The 26,523-nt window shown below is 46.5% G+C and overlaps 12 non-coding genes across 12 annotated transcripts; all 12 read right to left on the bottom strand.

Moving 5' to 3' along the window:
- Nucleotides 1–73, bottom strand: trnav-uac (transfer RNA valine (anticodon UAC)). The gene has a single exon. It is a non-coding gene; the product is annotated as a tRNA-Val (tRNA).
- A 2,866-nt stretch (nt 74–2,939) lies between these two features.
- Nucleotides 2,940–3,012, bottom strand: trnav-uac (transfer RNA valine (anticodon UAC)). Its single transcript has one exon. It is a non-coding gene; the product is annotated as a tRNA-Val (tRNA).
- A 2,866-nt stretch (nt 3,013–5,878) lies between these two features.
- On the bottom strand, nt 5,879–5,951 carry trnav-uac (transfer RNA valine (anticodon UAC)). The gene has a single exon. It is a non-coding gene; the product is annotated as a tRNA-Val (tRNA).
- A 1,125-nt stretch (nt 5,952–7,076) lies between these two features.
- Nucleotides 7,077–7,158, bottom strand: trnal-aag (transfer RNA leucine (anticodon AAG)). Its single transcript has one exon. It is a non-coding gene; the product is annotated as a tRNA-Leu (tRNA).
- A 1,658-nt stretch (nt 7,159–8,816) lies between these two features.
- Nucleotides 8,817–8,889, bottom strand: trnav-uac (transfer RNA valine (anticodon UAC)). Its single transcript has one exon. It is a non-coding gene; the product is annotated as a tRNA-Val (tRNA).
- Nucleotides 8,890–11,755: 2,866 nt separating this feature from the next.
- trnav-uac (transfer RNA valine (anticodon UAC)) lies at nt 11,756–11,828 on the bottom strand. Its single transcript has one exon. It is a non-coding gene; the product is annotated as a tRNA-Val (tRNA).
- Nucleotides 11,829–12,953: 1,125 nt separating this feature from the next.
- On the bottom strand, nt 12,954–13,035 carry trnal-aag (transfer RNA leucine (anticodon AAG)). Its single transcript has one exon. It is a non-coding gene; the product is annotated as a tRNA-Leu (tRNA).
- A 1,659-nt stretch (nt 13,036–14,694) lies between these two features.
- trnav-uac (transfer RNA valine (anticodon UAC)) lies at nt 14,695–14,767 on the bottom strand. The gene has a single exon. It is a non-coding gene; the product is annotated as a tRNA-Val (tRNA).
- Nucleotides 14,768–17,633: 2,866 nt separating this feature from the next.
- trnav-uac (transfer RNA valine (anticodon UAC)) lies at nt 17,634–17,706 on the bottom strand. Its single transcript has one exon. It is a non-coding gene; the product is annotated as a tRNA-Val (tRNA).
- A 2,866-nt stretch (nt 17,707–20,572) lies between these two features.
- trnav-uac (transfer RNA valine (anticodon UAC)) lies at nt 20,573–20,645 on the bottom strand. The gene has a single exon. It is a non-coding gene; the product is annotated as a tRNA-Val (tRNA).
- A 2,866-nt stretch (nt 20,646–23,511) lies between these two features.
- trnav-uac (transfer RNA valine (anticodon UAC)) lies at nt 23,512–23,584 on the bottom strand. The gene has a single exon. It is a non-coding gene; the product is annotated as a tRNA-Val (tRNA).
- A 2,866-nt stretch (nt 23,585–26,450) lies between these two features.
- trnav-uac (transfer RNA valine (anticodon UAC)) lies at nt 26,451–26,523 on the bottom strand. The gene has a single exon. It is a non-coding gene; the product is annotated as a tRNA-Val (tRNA).

Here is a 26,523-nt window from a genome sequence, read left to right as displayed (position 1 = left end):
AGCTTCTGCCCAGTTTCGAACTGGGGACCTTTCGCGTGTAAGGCGAACGTGATGACCACTACACTACAGAAACAAGCCCCGTCCGTCCCCGCTGCAGCTCAGTGGCATCCAGCACTGAAAGTTGAAGCCATTCGACCTTTCACCTTTCTGTTTCCGTTAGCTCGTTGTTTAATGGGACTTGTTTAATTTTGGCTATGTGGTGAGCATGGACGAGATACACCGAAGTATCTGTTTCCACGCGGTGTACCCCAATAACGTTGTGTCGCTTACACCTGCTTTAAAGAATTACGTTTTTGCGGAGCTTACCGTCGCAGTCTGTGGCAAAATCTTTTCGTCTGTTCGACTGCTCACGGGAAAGGTAGCATTGTGAAACACTGCAGAAACGAACGACTTCCTTACTTTTGCTCCGACTGACCATACTCCGTGAAAATTTCCCAGATTCTCAGTTGAGGATTTTTGCAGCTGGAAGTTACCTCAGAAACCCTGTTAATTCGTAATGTATTGAGCGAATCGCAAAACAGAAAGCATTTAACACGGAACACAAACAAAACGGGAAAACCAAATGCATTTTCAGACACAGCGAGCATGAATGCTAAATGTGAGACAGTCAGGGGGCATGAGCCATAACGTAATCACACAACTAACAACAGGGCAATTCCAAACTACTCTTTCAAACATACTGGAGCCTGAGTGCACCACCACTTCCCAGACAATGCTGCAAAGAGACAAAAAAAGAACATAATAAGAATGGGCCATAAAAAGTGAATTTCACCAATCACAGTCTCGATTAGATGACCTTTCCCTTCTGATGACTCCAGGACTGAAATGAAGGAAGTGGGAGAAATTCAATAACATATGACATCGAAATACATTGGAACGATTTTCTCATTGGCCAGAAAACCAAATAACGACGAGTCGAGTCACCGTAGGACTCTGTTTCGCAACAACGATGAAATAGCAGTCTCCATTCGGTTCCAGTAAAAGCTCAACTTGCCTTGAACAGAAAGCAACAGTAGAGCCGCTGGCGATTTTCCGCGCGGGAGGCGAACACGATCATGACAGCACAGACACTTTGGAAAATTCGGCACTTACCAACACCACAATCAATTCCCCGGGAAGCAAACTCATTTTGCTTCTGTTTTAAACAGAAATGCCGCAGGGGATCGAAACAGCATTTAAACTAGCTGCTCCGCAGAAATGGCAGCGGTGGGATCCGAACCCACGCCTCTGGCGAGGCTGGAGCCTTAATCCAGCGCCTTAGACCGCTCGGCCACACTACCAACACGCCCACGACTCCATTTTCTTGCACTTCCAATTGTGTTCCTGCATAACAACAGATGTAAACTCACGTGAAAAGGGTTCCATGATCCCTCTCCGACTCGCACAGCTGCTGGGATGTGCCCGTCTACAATATCAATTTCTCAGCAGTTAACGATAGCCCATCAATCCAGACAAAAATCACTGGTAAACTGAGTCTATCTTCTCAGACTCGATTCAGCTACAGATGTATCTGTGAGTGCGTGAGAATATATGATCGGTTATGATTGGGTCAAATTACCATGAGCTACTTGACATTACTGCAATTTCGATTCTTGCTTTGCTCAATGATTTCACCCATTGCTCGAAACAGGACAACTTTCACGTTTACACGTTTTTGAAACACACCGGACTACAGGGGAAATGCACAAAGCTGAGCAGGCCGTGTCCCAAATCATACCGTGCAGCATAGTTTCAGTCACTGTGTCTGTTTTGCAGAATAAGGTTCCCAAAGAATGTTCCACCCTAAAACCGGAGGTAGCATTACAATCCGAGAAGGACAGATTACATTGTGAGGAAGGTCTGACCTCGGGGCCGGTTCGAGATGCCACTTTCCTTGCCTTTTACCTAACCGTGCAATTTGCTGCAGATTGCACCTGGACATGAGCCTCATGGATACCAACTGAGTTGGAAACCTGTGTGGGAATCGATGAGAAAAAGCGACTCAATAAAGTTTAACAAGTTCCATGGTGCTTTTTAGAAATGCAGGTTCTCTTCACCTCAATCCAAAAGGCAGTTTCCGAACATAGTAACAGAAGTCAAAAGGTAATTACCTCACCCCACCCCCACTCTGGAAGAGGTGCTAACTGCCCTTGATTGCTTTTTGTTCACGATGTGAAGAGCTCTCACGCCTGGAGTCACCGTCACGTCTCTGGTTGCTGAGTGAATCACAACGAAGGACTTTCTCCAGAGCTGCAACTGCCTCACTTCCCCACTCGCCCTCCCCGTTTACATTTTCCTGCTCGTCAGTGATTTAATGAAAACCAAATGGATGCGATGTCATTCTGTAGCCTCTCTGTCGATTCCTCCGTTTCCGTTCCAACCTGGCTTAGATCTCGGGGCGCACCTTAATACAAGCGACGCTATGAAAGCACAGGTCCAGAGGTTCCTCTGAGAGTGGAATTTCTTTCATTGCTGTTGCTGATTGAATGAGCCACTAACGTGCGAACTGCTCCAAAACATGATTCAGGACCTCTGGTGCCAATTCTCACACGTTGAATAACGACAGACACCTTCCAAATGAGGTCTTTCAGAGACGACTTTGGGATACATTTGACAGACAGACTAGTTGAGGAATCCGTGGTGCACTGTGACACCAGCACATCAGCTTCTTCCCTGTCTTTCAACCGGGCCGCCTGCGCAAGGAATGCGAATGCGGTAATGCTTTTCGTGGAAGGATCAGAAGGGGGTAACTACACTCTCAAACAGAATGGCATATGATCAGAACCAGGTTGGAGAAAAACTTTACAATGCTTTTGCACAGTAATTAAACGGAGCGGCATTGCATTGCACTACGAGCGACGATTTATTCGAGCACACTCGAAGGCAGGTTTGCACATGGGAAAGCAGGCAAGAAAGCTCCGTTCTTGTCGATGTCAAAGGCTGCAGTTGAAGAGCAAAGCAGCTTCTGCCCAGTTTCGAACTGGGGACCTTTCGCGTGTAAGGCGAACGTGATGACCACTACACTACAGAAACAAGCCCCGTCCGTCCCCGCTGCAGCTAAGTGGCATCCAGCACTGAAAGGTGAAGCCATTCGACCTTTCACCTTTCTGTTTCCGTTAGCTCGTTGTTTAATGGGACTTGTTTAATTTTGGCTATGTGGTGAGCATGGACGAGATACACCGAAGTATCTGTTTCCACGCGGTGTACCCCAATAACGTTGTGTCGCTTACACCTGCTTTAAAGAATTACGTTTTTGCGGAGCTTACCGTCGCAGTCTGTGGCAAAATCTTTTCGTCTGTTCGACTGCTCACGGGAAAGGTAGCATTGTGAAACACTGCAGAAACGAACGACTTCCTTACTTTTGCTCCGACTGACCATACTCCGTGAAAATTTCCCAGATTCTCAGTTGAGGATTTTTGCAGCTGGAAGTTACCTCAGAAACCCTGTTAATTCGTAATGTATTGAGCGAATCGCAAAACAGAAAGCATTTAACACGGAACACAAACAAAACGGGAAAACCAAATGCATTTTCAGACACAGCGAGCATGAATGCTAAATGTGAGACAGTCAGGGGGCATGAGCCATAACGTAATCACACAACTAACAACAGGGCAATTCCAAACTACTCTTTCAAACATACTGGAGCCTGAGTGCACCACCACTTCCCAGACAATGCTGCAAAGAGACAAAAAAAGAACATAATAAGAATGGGCCATAAAAAGTGAATTTCACCAATCACAGTCTCGATTAGATTACCTTTCCCTTCCGATGACTCCAGGACTGAAATGAAGGAAGTGGGAGAAATTCAATAACATATGACATCGAAATACATTGGAACGATTTTCTCATTGGCCAGAAAACCAAATAACGACGAGTCGAGTCACCGTAGGACTCTGTTTCGCAACAACGATGAAATAGCAGTCTCCATTCGGTTCCAGTAAAAGCTCAACTTGCCTGGAACAGAAAGCAACAGTAGAGCCGCTGGCGATTTTCCACGCGGGAGGCGAACACGATCATGACAGCACAGACACTTTGGAAAATTCGGCACTTACCAACACCACAATCAATTCCCCGGGAAGCAAACTAAATTTGCTTCTGTTTTAAACAGAAATGCCGCAGGGGATCGAAACAGCATTTAAACTAGCTGCTCCGCAGAAATGGCAGCGGTGGGATTCGAACCCACGCCTCTGCCGAGACTGGAGGCTTAATCCCGCGCCTTAGACCGCTCGACCACACTACCAACGCGCCCACGACTCCATTTTCTTGCACTTCCAATTGTGTTCCTGCATAACAACAGATGTAAACTCACGTGAAAAGGGTTCCATGATCCCTCTCCGACTCGCACAGCTGCTGGGATGTGCCCGTCTACAATATCAATTTCTCAGCAGTTAACGATAGCCCATCAATCCAGACAAAAATCACTGGTAAACTGAGTCTATCTTCTCAGACTCGATTCAGCTACAGATATATCTGTGAGTGCGTGAGAATATATGATCGGTTATGATTGGGTCAAATTACCATGAGCTACTTGACATTACTGCAATTTCGATTCTTGCTTTGCTCAATGATTTCACCCATTGCTCGAAACAGGACAACTTTCACGTTTACACGGAACATGAAACACACCGGACTACAGGGGAAATGCACAAAGCTGAGCAGGTCGTGTCCCAAATCATACCGTGCAGCATAGTTTCAGTCACTGTGTCTGTTTTGCAGAATAAGGTTCCCAAAGAATGTTCCACCCTAAAACCGGAGGTAGCATTACAATCCGAGAAGGACAGATTACATTGTGAGGAAGGTCTGACCTCGGGGCCGGTTCGAGATGCCACTTTCCTTGCCTTTTACCTAACCGTGCAATTTGCTGCAGATTGCACCTGGACATGAGCCTCATGGATACCAACTGAGTTGGAAACCTGTGTGGGAATCGATGAGAAAAAGCGACTCAATAAAGTTTAACAAGTTCCATGGTGCTTTTTAGAAATGCAGGTTCTCTTCACCTCAATCCAAAAGGCAGTTTCCGAACATAGTAACAGAAGTCAAAAGGTAATTACCTCACCCCACCCCCACTCTGGAAGAGGTGCTAACTGCCCTTGATTGCTTTTTGTTCACGATGTGAAGAGCTCTCACGCCTGAGTCACCGTCACGTCTCTGGTTGCTGAGTGAATCACAACGAAGGACTTTCTCCAGAGCTGCAACTGCCTCACTTCCCCACTCGCCCTCCCCGTTTACATTTTCCTGCTCGTCAGTGATTTAATGAAAACCAAATGGATGCGATGTCATTCTGTAGCCTCTCTGTCGATTCCTCCGTTTCCGTTCCAACCTGGCTTAGATCTCGGGGCGCACCTTAATACAAGCGACGCTATGAAAGCACAGGTCCAGAGGTTCCTCTGAGAGTGGAATTTCTTTCATTGCTGTTGCTGATTGAATGAGCCACTAACGTGCGAACTGCTCCAAAACATGATTCAGGACCTCTGGTGCCAATTCTCACACGTTGAATAACGACAGACACCTTCCAAATGAGGTCTTTCAGAGACGACTTTGGGATACATTTGACAGACAGACTAGTTGAGGAATCCGTGGTGCACTGTGACACCAGCACATCAGCTTCTTCCCTGTCTTTGAACCGGGCCGCCTGCGCAAGGAATGCGAATGCGGTAATGCTTTTCGTGGAAGGATCAGAAGGGGGTAACTACACTCTCAAACAGAATGGCATATGATCAGAACCAGGTTGGAGAAAAACTTTACAATGCTTTTGCACAGTAATTAAACGGAGCGGCATTGCATTGCACTACGAGCGACGATTTATTCGAGCAAACTCGAAGGCAGGTTTGCACATGGGAAAGCAGGCAAGAAAGCTCCGTTCTTGTCGATGTCAAAGGCTGCAGTTGAAGAGCAAAGGAGCTTCTGCCCAGTTTCGAACTGGGGACCTTTCGCGTGTAAGGCGAACGTGATGACCACTACACTACAGAAACAAGCCCCGTCCGTCCCCGCTGCAGCTCAGTGGCATCCAGCACTGAAAGTTGAAGCCATTCGACCTTTCACCTTTCTGTTTCCGTTCGCTCGTTGTTTAATGGGACTTGTTTAATTTTGGCTATGTGGTGAGCATGGACGAGATACACCGAAGTATCTGTTTCCACGCGGTGTACCCCAATAACGTTGTGTCGCTTACACCTGCTTTAAAGAATTACGTTTTTGCGGAGCTTACCGTCGCAGTCTGTGGCAAAATCTTTTCGTCTGTTCGACTGCTCACGGGAAAGGTAGCATTGTGAAACACTGCAGAAACGAACGACTTCCTTACTTTTGCTCCGACTGACCATACTCCGTGAAAATTTCCCAGATTCTCAGTTGAGGATTTTTGCAGCTGGAAGTTACCTCAGAAACCCTGTTAATTCGTAATGTATTGAGCGAATCGCAAAACAGAAAGCATTTAACACGGAACACAAACAAAACGGGAAAACCAAATGCATTTTCAGACACAGCGAGCATGAATGCTAAATGTGAGACAGTCAGGGGGCATGAGCCATAACGTAATCACACAACTAACAACAGGGCAATTCCAAACTACTCTTTCAAACATACTGGAGCCTGAGTGCACCACCACTTCCCAGACAATGCTGCAAAGAGACAAAAAAAGAACATAATAAGAATGGGCCATAAAAAGTGAATTTCACCAATCACAGTCTCGATTAGATGACCTTTCCCTTCTGATGACTCCAGGACTGAAATGAAGGAAGTGGGAGAAATTCAATAACATATGACATCGAAATACATTGGAACGATTTTCTCATTGGCCAGAAAACCAAATAACGACGAGTCGAGTCACCGTAGGACTCTGTTTCGCAACAACGATGAAATAGCAGTCTCCATTCGGTTCCAGTAAAAGCTCAACTTGCCTTGAACAGAAAGCAACAGTAGAGCCGCTGGCGATTTACCGCGCGGGAGGCGAACACGATCATGACAGCACAGACACTTTGGAAAATTCGGCACTTACCAACACCACAATCAATTCCCCGGGAAGCAAACTCATTTTGCTTCTGTTTTAAACAGAAATGCCGAAGGGGATCGAAACAGCATTTAAACTAGCTGCTCCGCAGAAATGGCAGCGGTGGGATTCGAACCCACGCCTCTGGCGAGGCTGGAGCCTTAATCCAGCGCCTTAGACCGCTCGGCCACACTACCAACACGCCCACGACTCCATTTTCTTGCACTTCCAATTGTGTTCCTGCATAACAACAGATGTAAACTCACGTGAAAAGGGTTCCATGATCCCTCTCCGACTCGCACAGCTGCTGGGATGTGCCCGTCTACAATATCAATTTCTCAGCAGTTAACGATAGCCCATCAATCCAGACAAAAATCACTGGTAAACTGAGTCTATCTTCTCAGACTCGATTCAGCTACAGATGTATCTGTGAGTGCGTGAGAATATATGATCGGTTATGATTGGGTCAAATTACCATGAGCTACTTGACATTACTGCAATTTCGATTCTTGCTTTGCTCAATGATTTCACCCATTGCTCGAAACAGGACAACTTTCACGTTTACACGTTTTTGAAACACACCGGACTACAGGGGAAATGCACAAAGCTGAGCAGGCCGTGTCCCAAATCATACCGTGCAGCATAGTTTCAGTCACTGTGTCTGTTTTGCAGAATAAGGTTCCCAAAGAATGTTCCACCCTAAAACCGGAGGTAGCATTACAATCCGAGAAGGACAGATTACATTGTGAGGAAGGTCTGACCTCGGGGCCGGTTCGAGATGCCACTTTCCTTGCCTTTTACCTAACCGTGCAATTTGCTGCAGATTGCACCTGGACATGAGCCTCATGGATACCAACTGAGTTGGAAACCTGTGTGGGAATCGATGAGAAAAAGCGACTCAATAAAGTTTAACAAGTTCCATGGTGCTTTTTAGAAATGCAGGTTCTCTTCACCTCAATCCAAAAGGCAGTTTCCGAACATAGTAACAGAAGTCAAAAGGTAATTACCTCACCCCACCCCCACTCTGGAAGAGGTGCTAACTGCCCTTGATTGCTTTTTGTTCACGATGTGAAGAGCTCTCACGCCTGAGTCACCGTCACGTCTCTGGTTGCTGAGTGAATCACAACGAAGGACTTTCTCCAGAGCTGCAACTGCCTCACTTCCCCACTCGCCCTCCCCGTTTACATTTTCCTGCTCGTCAGTGATTTAATGAAAACCAAATGGATGCGATGTCATTCTGTAGCCTCTCTGTCGATTCCTCCGTTTCCGTTCCAACCTGGCTTAGATCTCGGGGCGCACCTTAATACAAGCGACGCTATGAAAGCACAGGTCCAGAGGTTCCTCTGAGAGTGGAATTTCTTTCATTGCTGTTGCTGATTGAATGAGCCACTAACGTGCGAACTGCTCCAAAACATGATTCAGGACCTCTGGTGCCAATTCTCACACGTTGAATAACGACAGACACCTTCCAAATGAGGTCTTTCAGAGACGACTTTGGGATACATTTGACAGACAGACTAGTTGAGGAATCCGTGGTGCACTGTGACACCAGCACATCAGCTTCTTCCCTGTCTTTGAACCGGGCCGCCTGCGCAAGGAATGCGAATGCGGTAATGCTTTTCGTGGAAGGATCAGAAGGGGGTAACTACACTCTCAAACAGAATGGCATATGATCAGAACCAGGTTGGAGAAAAACTTTACAATGCTTTTGCACAGTAATTAAACGGAGCGGCATTGCATTGCACTACGAGCGACGATTTATTCGAGCAAACTCGAAGGCAGGTTTGCACATGGGAAAGCAGGCAAGAAAGCTCCGTTCTTGTCGATGTCAAAGGCTGCAGTTGAAGAGCAAAGCAGCTTCTGCCCAGTTTCGAACTGGGGACCTTTCGCGTGTAAGGCGAACGTGATGACCACTACACTACAGAAACAAGCCCCGTCCGTCCCCGCTGCAGCTAAGTGGCATCCAGCACTGAAAGGTGAAGCCATTCGACCTTTCACCTTTCTGTTTCCGTTAGCTCGTTGTTTAATGGGACTTGTTTAATTTTGGCTATGTGGTGAGCATGGACGAGATACACCGAAGTATCTGTTTCCACGCGGTGTACCCCAATAACGTTGTGTCGCTTACACCTGCTTTAAAGAATTACGTTTTTGCGGAGCTTACCGTCGCAGTCTGTGGCAAAATCTTTTCGTCTGTTCGACTGCTCACGGGAAAGGTAGCATTGTGAAACACTGCAGAAACGAACGACTTCCTTACTTTTGCTCCGACTGACCATACTCCGTGAAAATTTCCCAGATTCTCAGTTGAGGATTTTTGCAGCTGGAAGTTACCTCAGAAACCCTGTTAATTCGTAATGTATTGAGCGAATCGCAAAACAGAAAGCATTTAACACGGAACACAAACAAAACGGGAAAACCAAATGCATTTTCAGACACAGCGAGCATGAATGCTAAATGTGAGACAGTCAGGGGGCATGAGCCATAACGTAATCACACAACTAACAACAGGGCAATTCCAAACTACTCTTTCAAACATACTGGAGCCTGAGTGCACCACCACTTCCCAGACAATGCTGCAAAGAGACAAAAAAAGAACATAATAAGAATGGGCCATAAAAAGTGAATTTCACCAATCACAGTCTCGATTAGATTACCTTTCCCTTCCGATGACTCCAGGACTGAAATGAAGGAAGTGGGAGAAATTCAATAACATATGACATCGAAATACATTGGAACGATTTTCTCATTGGCCAGAAAACCAAATAACGACGAGTCGAGTCACCGTAGGACTCTGTTTCGCAACAACGATGAAATAGCAGTCTCCATTCGGTTCCAGTAAAAGCTCAACTTGCCTGGAACAGAAAGCAACAGTAGAGCCGCTGGCGATTTTCCACGCGGGAGGCGAACACGATCATGACAGCACAGACACTTTGGAAAATTCGGCACTTACCAACACCACAATCAATTCCCCGGGAAGCAAACTAAATTTGCTTCTGTTTTAAACAGAAATGCCGCAGGGGATCGAAACAGCATTTAAACTAGCTGCTCCGCAGAAATGGCAGCGGTGGGATTCGAACCCACGCCTCTGCCGAGACTGGAGGCTTAATCCCGCGCCTTAGACCGCTCGACCACACTACCAACGCGCCCACGACTCCATTTTCTTGCACTTCCAATTGTGTTCCTGCATAACAACAGATGTAAACTCACGTGAAAAGGGTTCCATGATCCCTCTCCGACTCGCACAGCTGCTGGGATGTGCCCGTCTACAATATCAATTTCTCAGCAGTTAACGATAGCCCATCAATCCAGACAAAAATCACTGGTAAACTGAGTCTATCTTCTCAGACTCGATTCAGCTACAGATATATCTGTGAGTGCGTGAGAATATATGATCGGTTATGATTGGGTCAAATTACCATGAGCTACTTGACATTACTGCAATTTCGATTCTTGCTTTGCTCAATGATTTCACCCATTGCTCGAAACAGGACAACTTTCACGTTTACACGGAACATGAAACACACCGGACTACAGGGGAAATGCACAAAGCTGAGCAGGTCGTGTCCCAAATCATACCGTGCAGCATAGTTTCAGTCACTGTGTCTGTTTTGCAGAATAAGGTTCCCAAAGAATGTTCCACCCTAAAACCGGAGGTAGCATTACAATCCGAGAAGGACAGATTACATTGTGAGGAAGGTCTGACCTCGGGGCCGGTTCGAGATGCCACTTTCCTTGCCTTTTACCTAACCGTGCAATTTGCTGCAGATTGCACCTGGACATGAGCCTCATGGATACCAACTGAGTTGGAAACCTGTGTGGGAATCGATGAGAAAAAGCGACTCAATAAAGTTTAACAAGTTCCATGGTGCTTTTTAGAAATGCAGGTTCTCTTCACCTCAATCCAAAAGGCAGTTTCCGAACATAGTAACAGAAGTCAAAAGGTAATTACCTCACCCCACCCCCACTCTGGAAGAGGTGCTAACTGCCCTTGATTGCTTTTTGTTCACGATGTGAAGAGCTCTCACGCCTGAGTCACCGTCACGTCTCTGGTTGCTGAGTGAATCACAACGAAGGACTTTCTCCAGAGCTGCAACTGCCTCACTTCCCCACTCGCCCTCCCCGTTTACATTTTCCTGCTCGTCAGTGATTTAATGAAAACCAAATGGATGCGATGTCATTCTGTAGCCTCTCTGTCGATTCCTCCGTTTCCGTTCCAACCTGGCTTAGATCTCGGGGCGCACCTTAATACTAGCGACGCTATGAAAGCACAGGTCCAGAGGTTCCTCTGAGAGTGGAATTTCTTTCATTGCTGTTGCTGATTGAATGAGCCACTAACGTGCGAACTGCTCCAAAACATGATTCAGGACCTCTGGTGCCAATTCTCACACGTTGAATAACGACAGACACCTTCCAAATGAGGTCTTTCAGAGACGACTTTGGGATACATTTGACAGACAGACTAGTTGAGGAATCCGTGGTGCACTGTGACACCAGCACATCAGCTTCTTCCCTGTCTTTGAACCGGGCCGCCTGCGCAAGGAATGCGAATGCGGTAATGCTTTTCGTGGAAGGATCAGAAGGGGGTAACTACACTCTCAAACAGAATGGCATATGATCAGAATCAGGTTGGAGAAAAACTTTACAATGCTTTTGCACAGTAATTAAACGGAGCGGCATTGCATTGCACTACGAGCGACGATTTATTCGAGCAAACTCGAAGGCAGGTTTGCACATGGGAAAGCAGGCAAGAAAGCTCCGTTCTTGTCGATGTCAAAGGCTGCAGTTGAAGAGCAAATCAGTTTCTGCCCAGTTTCGAACTGGGGACCTTTCGCGTGTAAGGCGAACGTGATGACCACTACACTACAGACACAAGCCTCGGTCGTCCCCGCTGCAGCTCCGTGGCATCCAGCACTGAAAGTTGAAGCCATTCGACCTTTCACCTTTCTGTTTCCGTTAGCTCGTTGTTTAATGGGACTTGTTTAATTTTGGCTATGTGGTGAGCATGGACGAGATACACCGAAGTATCTGTTTCCACGCGGTGTACCCCAATAACGTTGTGTCGCTTACACCTGCTTTAAAGAATTACGTTTTTGCGGAGCTTACCGTCGCAGTCTGTGGCAAAATCTTTTCGTCTGTTCGACTGCTCACGGGAAAGGTAGCATTGTGAAACACTGCAGAAACGAACGACTTCCTTACTTTTGCTCCGACTGACCATACTCCGTGAAAATTTCCCAGATTCTCAGTTGAGGATTTTTGCAGCTGGAAGTTACCTCAGAAACCCTGTTAATTCGTAATGTATTGAGCGAATCGCAAAACAGAAAGCATTTAACACGGAACACAAACAAAACGGGAAAACCAAATGCATTTTCAGACACAGCGAGCATGAATGCTAAATGTGAGACAGTCAGGGGGCATGAGCCATAACGTAATCACACAACTAACAACAGGGCAATTCCAAACTACTCTTTCAAACATACTGGAGCCTGAGTGCACCACCACTTCCCAGACAATGCTGCAAAGAGACAAAAAAAGAACATAATAAGAATGGGCCATAAAAAGTGAATTTCACCAATCACAGTCTCGATTAGATTACCTTTCCCTTCCGATGACTCCAGGACTGAAATGAAGGAAGTGGGAGAAATTCAATAACATATGACATCGAAATACATTGGAACGATTTTCTCATTGGCCAGAAAACCAAATAACGACGAGTCGAGTCACCGTAGGACTCTGTTTCGCAACAACGATGAAATAGCAGTCTCCATTCGGTTCCAGTAAAAGCTCAACTTGCCTGGAACAGAAAGCAACAGTAGAGCCGCTGGCGATTTTCCACGCGGGAGGCGAACACGATCATGACAGCACAGACACTTTGGAAAATTCGGCACTTACCAACACCACAATCAATTCCCCGGGAAGCAAACTAAATTTGCTTCTGTTTTAAACAGAAATGCCGCAGGGGATCGAAACAGCATTTAAACTAGCTGCTCCGCAGGAATGGCAGCGGTGGGATTCGAACCCACGCCTCTGTCGAGACTGGAGCCTTAATCCAGCGCCTTAGACCGCTCGGCCACACTACCAACACGCCCACGACTCCATTTTCTTGCACTTCCAATTGTGTTCCTGCATAACAACAGATGTAAACTCACGTGAAAAGGGTTCCATGATCCCTCTCCGACTCGCACAGCTGCTGGGATGTGCCCGTCTACAATATCAATTTCTCAGCAGTTAACGATAGCCCATCAATCCAGACAAAAATCACTGGTAAACTGAGTCTATCTTCTCAGACTCGATTCAGCTACAGATATATCTGTGAGTGCGTGAGAATATATGATCGGTTATGATTGGGTCAAATTACCATGAGCTACTTGACATTACTGCAATTTCGATTCTTGCTTTGCTCAATGATTTCACCCATTGCTCGAAACAGGACAACTTTCACGTTTACACGGAACATGAAACACACCGGACTACAGGGGAAATGCACAAAGCTGAGCAGGTCGTGTCCCAAATCATACCGTGCAGCATAGTTTCAGTCACTGTGTCTGTTTTGCAGAATAAGGTTCCCAAAGAATGTTCCACCCTAAAACCGGAGGTAGCATTACAATCCGAGAAGGACAGATTACATTGTGAGGAAGGTCTGACCTCGGGGCCGGTTCGAGATGCCACTTTCCTTGCCTTTTACCTAACCGTGCAATTTGCTGCAGATTGCACCTGGACATGAGCCTCATGGATACCAACTGAGTTGGAAACCTGTGTGGGAATCGATGAGAAAAAGCGACTCAATAAAGTTTAACAAGTTCCATGGTGCTTTTTAGAAATGCAGTTTCTCTTCACCTCAATCCAAAAGGCAGTTTCCGAACATAGTAACAGAAGTCAAAAGGTAATTACCTCACCCCACCCCCACTCCGGAAGAGGTGCTAACTGCCCTTGATTGCTTTTTGTTCACGATGTGAAGAGCTCTCACGCCTGAGTCACCGTCACGTCTCTGGTTGCTGAGTGAATCACAACGAAGGACTTTCTCCAGAGCTGCAACTGCCTCACTTCCCCACTCGCCCTCCCCGTTTACATTTTCCTGCTCGTCAGTGATTTAATGAAAACCAAATGGATGCGATGTCATTCTGTAGCCTCTCTGTCGATTCCTCCGTTTCCGTTCCAACCTGGCTTAGATCTCGGGGCGCACCTTAATACTAGCGACGCTATGAAAGCACAGGTCCAGAGGTTCCTCTGAGAGTGGAATTTCTTTCATTGCTGTTGCTGATTGAATGAGCCACTAACGTGCGAACTGCTCCAAAACATGATTCAGGACCTCTGGTGCCAATTCTCACACGTTGAATAACGACAGACACCTTCCAAATGAGGTCTTTCAGAGACGACTTTGGGATACATTTGACAGACAGACTAGTTGAGGAATCCGTGGTGCACTGTGACACCAGCACATCAGCTTCTTCCCTGTCTTTGAACCGGGCCGCCTGCGCAAGGAATGCGAATGCGGTAATGCTTTTCGTGGAAGGATCAGAAGGGGGAAACTACACTCTCAAACAGAATGGCATATGATCAGAACCAGGTTGGAGAAAAACTTTACAATGCTTTTGCACAGTAATTAAACGGAGCGGCATTGCATTGCACTACGAGCGACGATTTATTCGAGCAAACTCGAAGGCAGGTTTGCACATGGGAAAGCAGGCAAGAAAGCTCCGTTCTTGTCGATGTCAAAGGCTGCAGTTGAAGAGCAAAGCAGTTTCTGCCCAGTTTCGAACTGGGGACCTTTCGCGTGTAAGGCGAACGTGATGACCACTACACTACAGAAACAAGCCTCGGTCGTCCCCGCTGCAGCTCAGTGGCATCCAGCACTGAAAGTTGAAGCCATTCGACCTTTCACCTTTCTGTTTCCGTTAGCTCGTTGTTTAATGGGACTTGTTTAATTTTGGCTATGTGGTGAGCATGGACGAGATACACCGAAGTATCTGTTTCCACGCGGTGTACCCCAATAACGTTGTGTCGCTTACACCTGCTTTAAAGAATTACGTTTTTGCGGAGCTTACCGTCGCAGTCTGTGGCAAAATCTTTTCGTCTGTTCGACTGCTCACGGGAAAGGTAGCATTGTGAAACACTGCAGAAACGAACGACTTCCTTACTTTTGCTCCGACTGACCATACTCCGTGAAAATTTCCCAGATTCTCAGTTGAGGATTTTTGCAGCTGGAAGTTACCTCAGAAACCCTGTTAATTCGTAATGTATTGAGCGAATCGCAAAACAGAAAGCATTTAACACGGAACACAAACAAAACGGGAAAACCAAATGCATTTTCAGACACAGCGAGCATGAATGCTAAATGTGAGACAGTCAGGGGGCATGAGCCATAACGTAATCACACAACTAACAACAGGGCAATTCCAAACTACTCTTTCAAACATACTGGAGCCTGAGTGCACCACCACTTCCCAGACAATGCTGCAAAGAGACAAAAAAAGAACATAATAAGAATGGGCCATAAAAAGTGAATTTCACCAATCACAGTCTCGATTAGATTACCTTTCCCTTCCGATGACTCCAGGACTGAAATGAAGGAAGTGGGAGAAATTCAATAACATATGACATCGAAATACATTGGAACGATTTTCTCATTGGCCAGAAAACCAAATAACGACGAGTCGAGTCACCGTAGGACTCTGTTTCGCAACAACGATGAAATAGCAGTCTCCATTCGGTTCCAGTAAAAGCTCAACTTGCCTGGAACAGAAAGCAACAGTAGAGCCGCTGGCGATTTTCCGCGCGGGAGGCGAACACGATCATGACAGCACAGACACTTTGGAAAATTCGGCACTTGCCAACACCACAATCAATTCCCCGGGAAGCAAACTCATTTTGCTTCTGTTTTAAACAGAAATGCCGAAGGGGATCGAAACAGCATTTAAACTAGCTGCTCCGCAGAAATGGCAGCGGTGGGATTCGAACCTACGCCTCTGCCGAGACTGCAGGCTTAATACCGCGCCTTAGACCGCTCGGCCACACTACCAACGCGCCCACGGCTCCATTTTCTTGCACTTCCAATTGTGTTCCTGCATAACAACAGATGTAAACTCACGTGAAAAGGGTTCCATGATCCCTCTCCGACTCGCACAGCTGCTGGGATGTGCCCGTCTACAATATCAATTTCTCAGCACTTAACGATAGCCCATCAATCCAGACAAAAATCACTGGTAAACTGAGTCTATCTTCTCAGACTCGATTCAGCTACAGATATATCTGTGAGTGCGTGAGAATATATGATCGGTTATGATTGGGTCAAATTACCATGAGCTACTTGACATTACTGCAATTTCGATTCTTGCTTTGCTCAATGATTTCACCCATTGCTCGAAACAGGACAACTTTCACGTTTACACGGAACATGAAACACACCGGACTACAGGGGAAATGCACAAAGCTGAGCAGGTCGTGTCCCAAATCATACCGTGCAGCATAGTTTCAGTCACTGTGTCTGTTTTGCAGAATAAGGTTCCCAAAGAATGTTCCACCCTAAAACCGGAGGTAGCATTACAATCCGAGAAGGACAGATTACATTGTGAGGAAGGTCTGACCTCGGGGCCGGTTCGAGATGCCACTTTCCTTGCCTTTTACCTAACCGTGCAATTTGCTGCAGATTGCACCTGGACATGAGCCTCATGGATACCAACTGAGTTGGAAACCTGTGTGGGAATCGATGAGAAAAAGCGACTCAATAAAGTTTAACAAGTTCCATGGTGCTTTTTAGAAATGCAGTTTCTCTTCACCTCAATCCAAAAGGCAGTTTCCGAACATAGTAACAGAAGTCAAAAGGTAATTACCTCACCCCACCCCCACTCCGGAAGAGGTGCTAACTGCCCTTGATTGCTTTTTGTTCACGATGTGAAGAGCTCTCACGCCTGAGTCACCGTCACGTCTCTGGTTGCTGAGTGAATCACAACGAAGGACTTTCTCCAGAGCTGCAACTGCCTCACTTCCCCACTCGCCCTCCCCGTTTACATTTTCCTGCTCGTCAGTGATTTAATGAAAACCAAATGGATGCGATGTCATTCTGTAGCCTCTCTGTCGATTCCTCCGTTTCCGTTCCAACCTGGCTTAGATCTCGGGGCGCACCTTAATACTAGCGACGCTATGAAAGCACAGGTCCAGAGGTTCCTCTGAGAGTGGAATTTCTTTCATTGCTGTTGCTGATTGAATGAGCCACTAACGTGCGAACTGCTCCAAAACATGATTCAGGACCTCTGGTGCCAATTCTCACACGTTGAATAACGACAGACACCTTCCAAATGAGGTCTTTCAGAGACGACTTTGGGATACATTTGACAGACAGACTAGTTGAGGAATCCGTGGTGCACTGTGACACCAGCACATCAGCTTCTTCCCTGTCTTTGAACCGGGCCGCCTGCGCAAGGAATGCGAATGCGGTAATGCTTTTCGTGGAAGGATCAGAAGGGGGAAACTACACTCTCAAACAGAATGGCATATGATCAGAACCAGGTTGGAGAAAAACTTTACAATGCTTTTGCACAGTAATTAAACGGAGCGGCATTGCATTGCACTACGAGCGACGATTTATTCGAGCAAACTCGAAGGCAGGTTTGCACATGGGAAAGCAGGCAAGAAAGCTCCGTTCTTGTCGATGTCAAAGGCTGCAGTTGAAGAGCAAAGCAGTTTCTGCCCAGTTTCGAACTGGGGACCTTTCGCGTGTAAGGCGAACGTGATGACCACTACACTACAGAAACAAGCCTCGGTCGTCCCCGCTGCAGCTCAGTGGCATCCAGCACTGAAAGTTGAAGCCATTCGACCTTTCACCTTTCTGTTTCCGTTAGCTCGTTGTTTAATGGGACTTGTTTAATTTTGGCTATGTGGTGAGCATGGACGAGATACACCGAAGTATCTGTTTCCACGCGGTGTACCCCAATAACGTTGTGTCGCTTACACCTGCTTTAAAGAATTACGTTTTTGCGGAGCTTACCGTCGCAGTCTGTGGCAAAATCTTTTCGTCTGTTCGACTGCTCACGGGAAAGGTAGCATTGTGAAACACTGCAGAAACGAACGACTTCCTTACTTTTGCTCCGACTGACCATACTCCGTGAAAATTTCCCAGATTCTCAGTTGAGGATTTTTGCAGCTGGAAGTTACCTCAGAAACCCTGTTAATTCGTAATGTATTGAGCGAATCGCAAAACAGAAAGCATTTAACACGGAACACAAACAAAACGGGAAAACCAAATGCATTTTCAGACACAGCGAGCATGAATGCTAAATGTGAGACAGTCAGGGGGCATGAGCCATAACGTAATCACACAACTAACAACAGGGCAATTCCAAACTACTCTTTCAAACATACTGGAGCCTGAGTGCACCACCACTTCCCAGACAATGCTGCAAAGAGACAAAAAAAGAACATAATAAGAATGGGCCATAAAAAGTGAATTTCACCAATCACAGTCTCGATTAGATTACCTTTCCCTTCCGATGACTCCAGGACTGAAATGAAGGAAGTGGGAGAAATTCAATAACATATGACATCGAAATACATTGGAACGATTTTCTCATTGGCCAGAAAACCAAATAACGACGAGTCGAGTCACCGTAGGACTCTGTTTCGCAACAACGATGAAATAGCAGTCTCCATTCGGTTCCAGTAAAAGCTCAACTTGCCTGGAACAGAAAGCAACAGTAGAGCCGCTGGCGATTTTCCGCGCGGGAGGCGAACACGATCATGACAGCACAGACACTTTGGAAAATTCGGCACTTGCCAACACCACAATCAATTCCCCGGGAAGCAAACTCATTTTGCTTCTGTTTTAAACAGAAATGCCGAAGGGGATCGAAACAGCATTTAAACTAGCTGCTCCGCAGAAATGGCAGCGGTGGGATTCGAACCTACGCCTCTGCCGAGACTGCAGGCTTAATACCGCGCCTTAGACCGCTCGGCCACACTACCAACGCGCCCACGGCTCCATTTTCTTGCACTTCCAATTGTGTTCCTGCATAACAACAGATGTAAACTCACGTGAAAAGGGTTCCATGATCCCTCTCCGACTCGCACAGCTGCTGGGATGTGCCCGTCTACAATATCAATTTCTCAGCACTTAACGATAGCCCATCAATCCAGACAAAAATCACTGGTAAACTGAGTCTATCTTCTCAGACTCGATTCAGCTACAGATATATCTGTGAGTGCGTGAGAATATATGATCGGTTATGATTGGGTCAAATTACCATGAGCTACTTGACATTACTGCAATTTCGATTCTTGCTTTGCTCAATGATTTCACCCATTGCTCGAAACAGGACAACTTTCACGTTTACACGGAACATGAAACACACCGGACTACAGGGGAAATGCACAAAGCTGAGCAGGTCGTGTCCCAAATCATACCGTGCAGCATAGTTTCAGTCACTGTGTCTGTTTTGCAGAATAAGGTTCCCAAAGAATGTTCCACCCTAAAACCGGAGGTAGCATTACAATCCGAGAAGGACAGATTACATTGTGAGGAAGGTCTGACCTCGGGGCCGGTTCGAGATGCCACTTTCCTTGCCTTTTACCTAACCGTGCAATTTGCTGCAGATTGCACCTGGACATGAGCCTCATGGATACCAACTGAGTTGGAAACCTGTGTGGGAATCGATGAGAAAAAGCGACTCAATAAAGTTTAACAAGTTCCATGGTGCTTTTTAGAAATGCAGTTTCTCTTCACCTCAATCCAAAAGGCAGTTTCCGAACATAGTAACAGAAGTCAAAAGGTAATTACCTCACCCCACCCCCACTCCGGAAGAGGTGCTAACTGCCCTTGATTGCTTTTTGTTCACGATGTGAAGAGCTCTCACGCCTGAGTCACCGTCACGTCTCTGGTTGCTGAGTGAATCACAACGAAGGACTTTCTCCAGAGCTGCAACTGCCTCACTTCCCCACTCGCCCTCCCCGTTGACATTTTCCTGCTCGTCAGTGATTTAATGAAAACCAAATGGATGCGATGTCATTCTGTAGCCTCTCTGTCGATTCCTCCGTTTCCGTTCCAACCTGGCTTAGATCTCGGGGCGCACCTTAATACTAGCGACGCTATGAAAGCACAGGTCCAGAGGTTCCTCTGAGAGTGGAATTTCTTTCATTGCTGTTGCTGATTGAATGAGCCACTAACGTGCGAACTGCTCCAAAACATGATTCAGGACCTCTGGTGCCAATTCTCACACGTTGAATAACGACAGACACCTTCCAAATGAGGTCTTTCAGAGACGACTTTGGGATACATTTGACAGACAGACTAGTTGAGGAATCCGTGGTGCACTGTGACACCAGCACATCAGCTTCTTCCCTGTCTTTGAACCGGGCCGCCTGCGCAAGGAATGCGAATGCGGTAATGCTTTTCGTGGAAGGATCAGAAGGGGGTAACTACACTCTCAAACAGAATGGCATATGATCAGAACCAGGTTGGAGAAAAACTTTACAATGCTTTTGCACAGTAATTAAACGGAGCGGCATTGCATTGCACTACGAGCGACGATTTATTCGAGCAAACTCGAAGGCAGGTTTGCACATGGGAAAGCAGGCAAGAAAGCTCCGTTCTTGTCGATGTCAAAGGCTGCAGTTGAAGAGCAAAGCAGTTTCTGCCCAGTTTCGAACTGGGGACCGTTCGCGTGTAAGGCGAACGTGATGACCACTACACTACAGAAACAAGCCTCGGTCGTCCCCGCTGCAGCTCAGTGGCATCCAGCACTGAAAGTTGAAGCCATTCGACCTTTCACCTTTCTGTTTCCGTTAGCTCGTTGTTTAATGGGACTTGTTTAATTTTGGCTATGTGGTGAGCATGGACGAGATACACCGAAGTATCTGTTTCCACGCGGTGTACCCCAATAACGTTGTGTCGCTTACACCTGCTTTAAAGAATTACGTTTTTGCGGAGCTTACCGTCGCAGTCTGTGGCAAAATCTTTTCGTCTGTTCGACTGCTCACGGGAAAGGTAGCATTGTGAAACACTGCAGAAACGAACGACTTCCTTACTGTTGCTCCGACTGACCATACTCCGTGAAAATTTCCCAGATTCTCAGTTGAGGATTTTTGCAGCTGGAAGTTACCTCAGAAACCCTGTTAATTCGTAATGTATTGAGCGAATCGCAAAACAGAAAGCATTTAACACGGAACACAAACAAAACGGGAAAACCAAATGCATTTTCAGACACAGCGAGCATGAATGCTAAATGTGAGACAGTCAGGGGGCATGAGCCATAACGTAATCACACAACTAACAACAGGGCAATTCCAAACTACTCTTTCAAACATACTGGAGCCTGAGTGCACCACCACTTCCCAGACAATGCTGCAAAGAGACAAAAAAAGAACATAATAAGAATGGGCCATAAAAAGTGAATTTCACCAATCACAGTCTCGATTAGATTACCTTTCCCTTCCGATGACTCCAGGACTGAAATGAAGGAAGTGGGAGAAATTCAATAACATATGACATCGAAATACATTGGAACGATTTTCTCATTGGCCAGAAAACCAAATAACGACGAGTCGAGTCACCGTAGGACTCTGTTTCGCAACAACGATGAAATAGCAGTCTCCATTCGGTTCCAGTAAAAGCGCAACTTGCCTGGAACAGAAAGCAACCGTAGAGCCGCTGGCGATTTTCCGCGCGGAAGGCGAACACGATCATGACAGCACAGACACTTTGGAAAATTCGGCACTTACCAACACCACAATCAATTCCCCGGGAAGCAAACTAAATTTGCTTCTGTTTTAAACAGAAATGCCGCAGGGGATCGAAACAGCATTTAAACTAGCTGCTCCGCAGAAATGGCAGCGGTGGGATTCGAACCCACGCCTCTGCCGAGACTGGAGGCTTAATCCCGCGCCTTAGACCGCTCGACCACACTACCAACGCGCCCACGACTCCATTTTCTTGCACTTCCAATTGTGTTCCTGCATAACAACAGATGTAAACTCACGTGAAAAGGGTTCCATGATCCCTCTCCGACTCGCACAGCTGCTGGGATGTGCCCGTCTACAATATCAATTTCTCAGCAGTTAACGATAGCCCATCAATCCAGACAAAAATCACTGGTAAACTGAGTCTATCTTCTCAGACTCGATTCAGCTACAGATATATCTGTGAGTGCGTGAGAATATATGATCGGTTATGATTGGGTCAAATTACCATGAGCTACTTGACATTACTGCAATTTCGATTCTTGCTTTGCTCAATGATTTCACCCATTGCTCGAAACAGGACAACTTTCACGTTTACACGGAACATGAAACACACCGGACTACAGGGGAAATGCACAAAGCTGAGCAGGCCGTGTCCCAAATCATACAGTGCAGCATAGTTTCAGTCACTGTGTCTGTTTTGCAGAATAAGGTTCCCAAAGAATGTTCCACCCTAAAACCGGAGGTAGCATTACAATCCGAGAAGGACAGATTACATTGTGAGGAAGGTCTGACCTCGGGGCCGGTTCGAGATGCCACTTTCCTTGCCTTTTACCTAACCGTGCAATTTGCTGCAGATTGCACCTGGACATGAGCCTCATGGATACCAACTGAGTTGGAAACCTGTGTGGGAATCGATGAGAAAAAGCGACTCAATAAAGTTTAACAAGTTCCATGGTGCTTTTTAGAAATGCAGTTTCTCTTCACCTCAATCCAAAAGGCAGTTTCCGAACATAGTAACAGAAGTCAAAAGGTAATTACCTCACCCCACCCCCACTCCGGAAGAGGTGCTAACTGCCCTTGATTGCTTTTTGTTCACGATGTGAAGAGCTCTCACGCCTGAGTCACCGTCACGTCTCTGGTTGCTGAGTGAATCACAACGAAGGACTTTCTCCAGAGCTGCAACTGCCTCACTTCCCCACTCGCCCTCCCCGTTTACATTTTCCTGCTCGTCAGTGATTTAATGAAAACCAAATGGATGCGATGTCATTCTGTAGCCTCTCTGTCGATTCCTCCGTTTCCGTTCCAACCTGGCTTAGATCTCGGGGCGCACCTTAATACTAGCGACGCTATGAAAGCAAAGGTTCAGTGGTTCCTCTGAGAGTGGAATTTCTTTCATTGCTGTTGCTGATTGAATGAGCCACTAACGTGCGAACTGCTCCAAAACATGATTCAGGACCTCTGGTGCCAATTCTCACACGTTGAATAACGACAGACACCTTCCAAATGAGGTCTTTCAGAGACGACTTTGGGATACATTTGACAGACAGACTAGTTGAGGAATCCGTGGTGCACTGTGACACCAGCACATCAGCTTCTTCCCTGTCTTTGAACCGGGCCGCCTGCGCAAGGAATGCGAATGCGGTAATGCTTTTCGTGGAAGGATCAGAAGGGGGTAACTACACTCTCAAACAGAATGGCATATGATCAGAACCAGGTTGGAGAAAAACTTTACAATGCTTTTGCACAGTAATTAAACGGAGCGGCATTGCATTGCACTACGAGCGACGATTTATTCGAGCAAACTCGAAGGCAGGTTTGCACATGGGAAAGCAAGCAAGAAAGCTCCGTTCTTGTCGATGTCAAAGGCTGCAGTTGAAGAGCAAAGCAGTTTCTGCCCAGTTTCGAACTGGGGACCTTTCGCGTGTAAGGCGAACGTGATGACCACTACACTACAGAAACAAGCCTCGGTCGGCCCCGCTGCAGCTCAGTGGCATCCAGCACTGAAAGTTGAAGCCATTCGACCTTTCACCTTTCTGTTTCCGTTAGCTCGTTGTTTAATGGGACTTGTTTAATTTTGGCTATGTGGTGAGCATGGACGAGATACACCGAAGTATCTGTTTCCACGCGGTGTACCCCAATAACGTTGTGTCGCTTACACCTGCTTTAAAGAATTACGTTTTTGCGGAGCTTACCGTCGCAGTCTGTGGCAAAATCTTTTCGTCTGTTCGACTGCTCACGGGAAAGGTAGCATTGTGAAACACTGCAGAAACGAACGACTTCCTTACTTTTGCTCCGACTGACCATACTCCGTGAAAATTTCCCAGATTCTCAGTTGAGGATTTTTGCAGCTGGAAGTTACCTCAGAAACCCTGTTAATTCGTAATGTATTGAGCGAATCGCAAAAGAGAAAGCATTTAACACGGAACACAAACAAAACGGGAAAACCAAATGCATTTTCAGACACAGCGAGCATGAATGCTAAATGTGAGACAGTCAGGGGGCATGAGCCATAACGTAATCACACAACTAACAACAGGGCAATTCCAAACTACTCTTTCAAACATACTGGAGCCTGAGTGCACCACCACTTCCGAGACAATGCTGCAAAGAGACAAAAAAAGAACATAATAAGAATGGGCCATAAAAAGTGAATTTCACCAATCACAGTCTCGATTAGATTACCTTTCCCTTCCGATGACTCCAGGACTGAAATGAAGGAAGTGGGAGAAATTCAATAACATATGACATCGAAATACATTGGAACGATTTTCTCATTGGCCAGAAAACCAAATAACGACGAGTCGAGTCACCGTAGGACTCTGTTTCGCAACAACGATGAAATAGCAGTCTCCATTCGGTTCCAGTAAAAGCGCAACTTGCCTGGAACAGAAAGCAACCGTAGAGCCGCTGGCGATTTTCCGCGCGGAAGGCGAACACGATCATGACAGCACAGACACTTTGGAAAATTCGGCACTTACCAACACCACAATCAATTCCCCGGGAAGCAAACTAAATTTGCTTCTGTTTTAAACAGAAATGCCGCAGGGGATCGAAACAGCATTTAAACTAGCTGCTCCGCAGAAATGGCAGCGGTGGGATTCGAACCCACGCCTCTGCCGAGACTGGAGGCTTAATCCCGCGCCTTAGACCGCTCGACCACACTACCAACGCGCCCACGACTCCATTTTCTTGCACTTCCAATTGTGTTCCTGCATAACAACAGATGTAAACTCACGTGAAAAGGGTTCCATGATCCCTCTCCGACTCGCACAGCTGCTGGGATGTGCCCGTCTACAATATCAATTTCTCAGCAGTTAACGATAGCCCATCAATCCAGACAAAAATCACTGGTAAACTGAGTCTATCTTCTCAGACTCGATTCAGCTACAGATATATCTGTGAGTGCGTGAGAATATATGATCGGTTATGATTGGGTCAAATTACCATGAGCTACTTGACATTACTGCAATTTCGATTCTTGCTTTGCTCAATGATTTCACCCATTGCTCGAAACAGGACAACTTTCACGTTTACACGGAACATGAAACACACCGGACTACAGGGGAAATGCACAAAGCTGAGCAGGCCGTGTCCCAAATCATACAGTGCAGCATAGTTTCAGTCACTGTGTCTGTTTTGCAGAATAAGGTTCCCAAAGAATGTTCCACCCTAAAACCGGAGGTAGCATTACAATCCGAGAAGGACAGATTACATTGTGAGGAAGGTCTGACCTCGGGGCCGGTTCGAGATGCCACTTTCCTTGCCTTTTACCTAACCGTGCAATTTGCTGCAGATTGCACCTGGACATGAGCCTCATGGATACCAACTGAGTTGGAAACCTGTGTGGGAATCGATGAGAAAAAGCGACTCAATAAAGTTTAACAAGTTCCATGGTGCTTTTTAGAAATGCAGTTTCTCTTCACCTCAATCCAAAAGGCAGTTTCCGAACATAGTAACAGAAGTCAAAAGGTAATTACCTCACCCCACCCCCACTCCGGAAGAGGTGCTAACTGCCCTTGATTGCTTTTTGTTCACGATGTGAAGAGCTCTCACGCCTGAGTCACCGTCACGTCTCTGGTTGCTGAGTGAATCACAACGAAGGACTTTCTCCAGAGCTGCAACTGCCTCACTTCCCCACTCGCCCTCCCCGTTTACATTTTCCTGCTCGTCAGTGATTTAATGAAAACCAAATGGATGCGATGTCATTCTGTAGCCTCTCTGTCGATTCCTCCGTTTCCGTTCCAACCTGGCTTAGATCTCGGGGCGCACCTTAATACTAGCGACGCTATGAAAGCAAAGGTTCAGTGGTTCCTCTGAGAGTGGAATTTCTTTCATTGCTGTTGCTGATTGAATGAGCCACTAACGTGCGAACTGCTCCAAAACATGATTCAGGACCTCTGGTGCCAATTCTCACACGTTGAATAACGACAGACACCTTCCAAATGAGGTCTTTCAGAGACGACTTTGGGATACATTTGACAGACAGACTAGTTGAGGAATCCGTGGTGCACTGTGACACCAGCACATCAGCTTCTTCCCTGTCTTTGAACCGGGCCGCCTGCGCAAGGAATGCGAATGCGGTAATGCTTTTCGTGGAAGGATCAGAAGGGGGTAACTACACTCTCAAACAGAATGGCATATGATCAGAACCAGGTTGGAGAAAAACTTTACAATGCTTTTGCACAGTAATTAAACGGAGCGGCATTGCATTGCACTACGAGCGACGATTTATTCGAGCAAACTCGAAGGCAGGTTTGCACATGGGAAAGCAAGCAAGAAAGCTCCGTTCTTGTCGATGTCAAAGGCTGCAGTTGAAGAGCAAAGCAGTTTCTGCCCAGTTTCGAACTGGGGACCTTTCGCGTGTAAGGCGAACGTGATGACCACTACACTACAGAAAC

Source organism: Chiloscyllium punctatum, chromosome 18 (assembly GCF_047496795.1).
Source record: "Chiloscyllium punctatum isolate Juve2018m chromosome 18, sChiPun1.3, whole genome shotgun sequence".
NCBI classification, from domain to species: Eukaryota; Metazoa; Chordata; class Chondrichthyes; order Orectolobiformes; family Hemiscylliidae; genus Chiloscyllium; species Chiloscyllium punctatum.
This window is presented reverse-complemented; position numbering and strand designations above follow the sequence as displayed.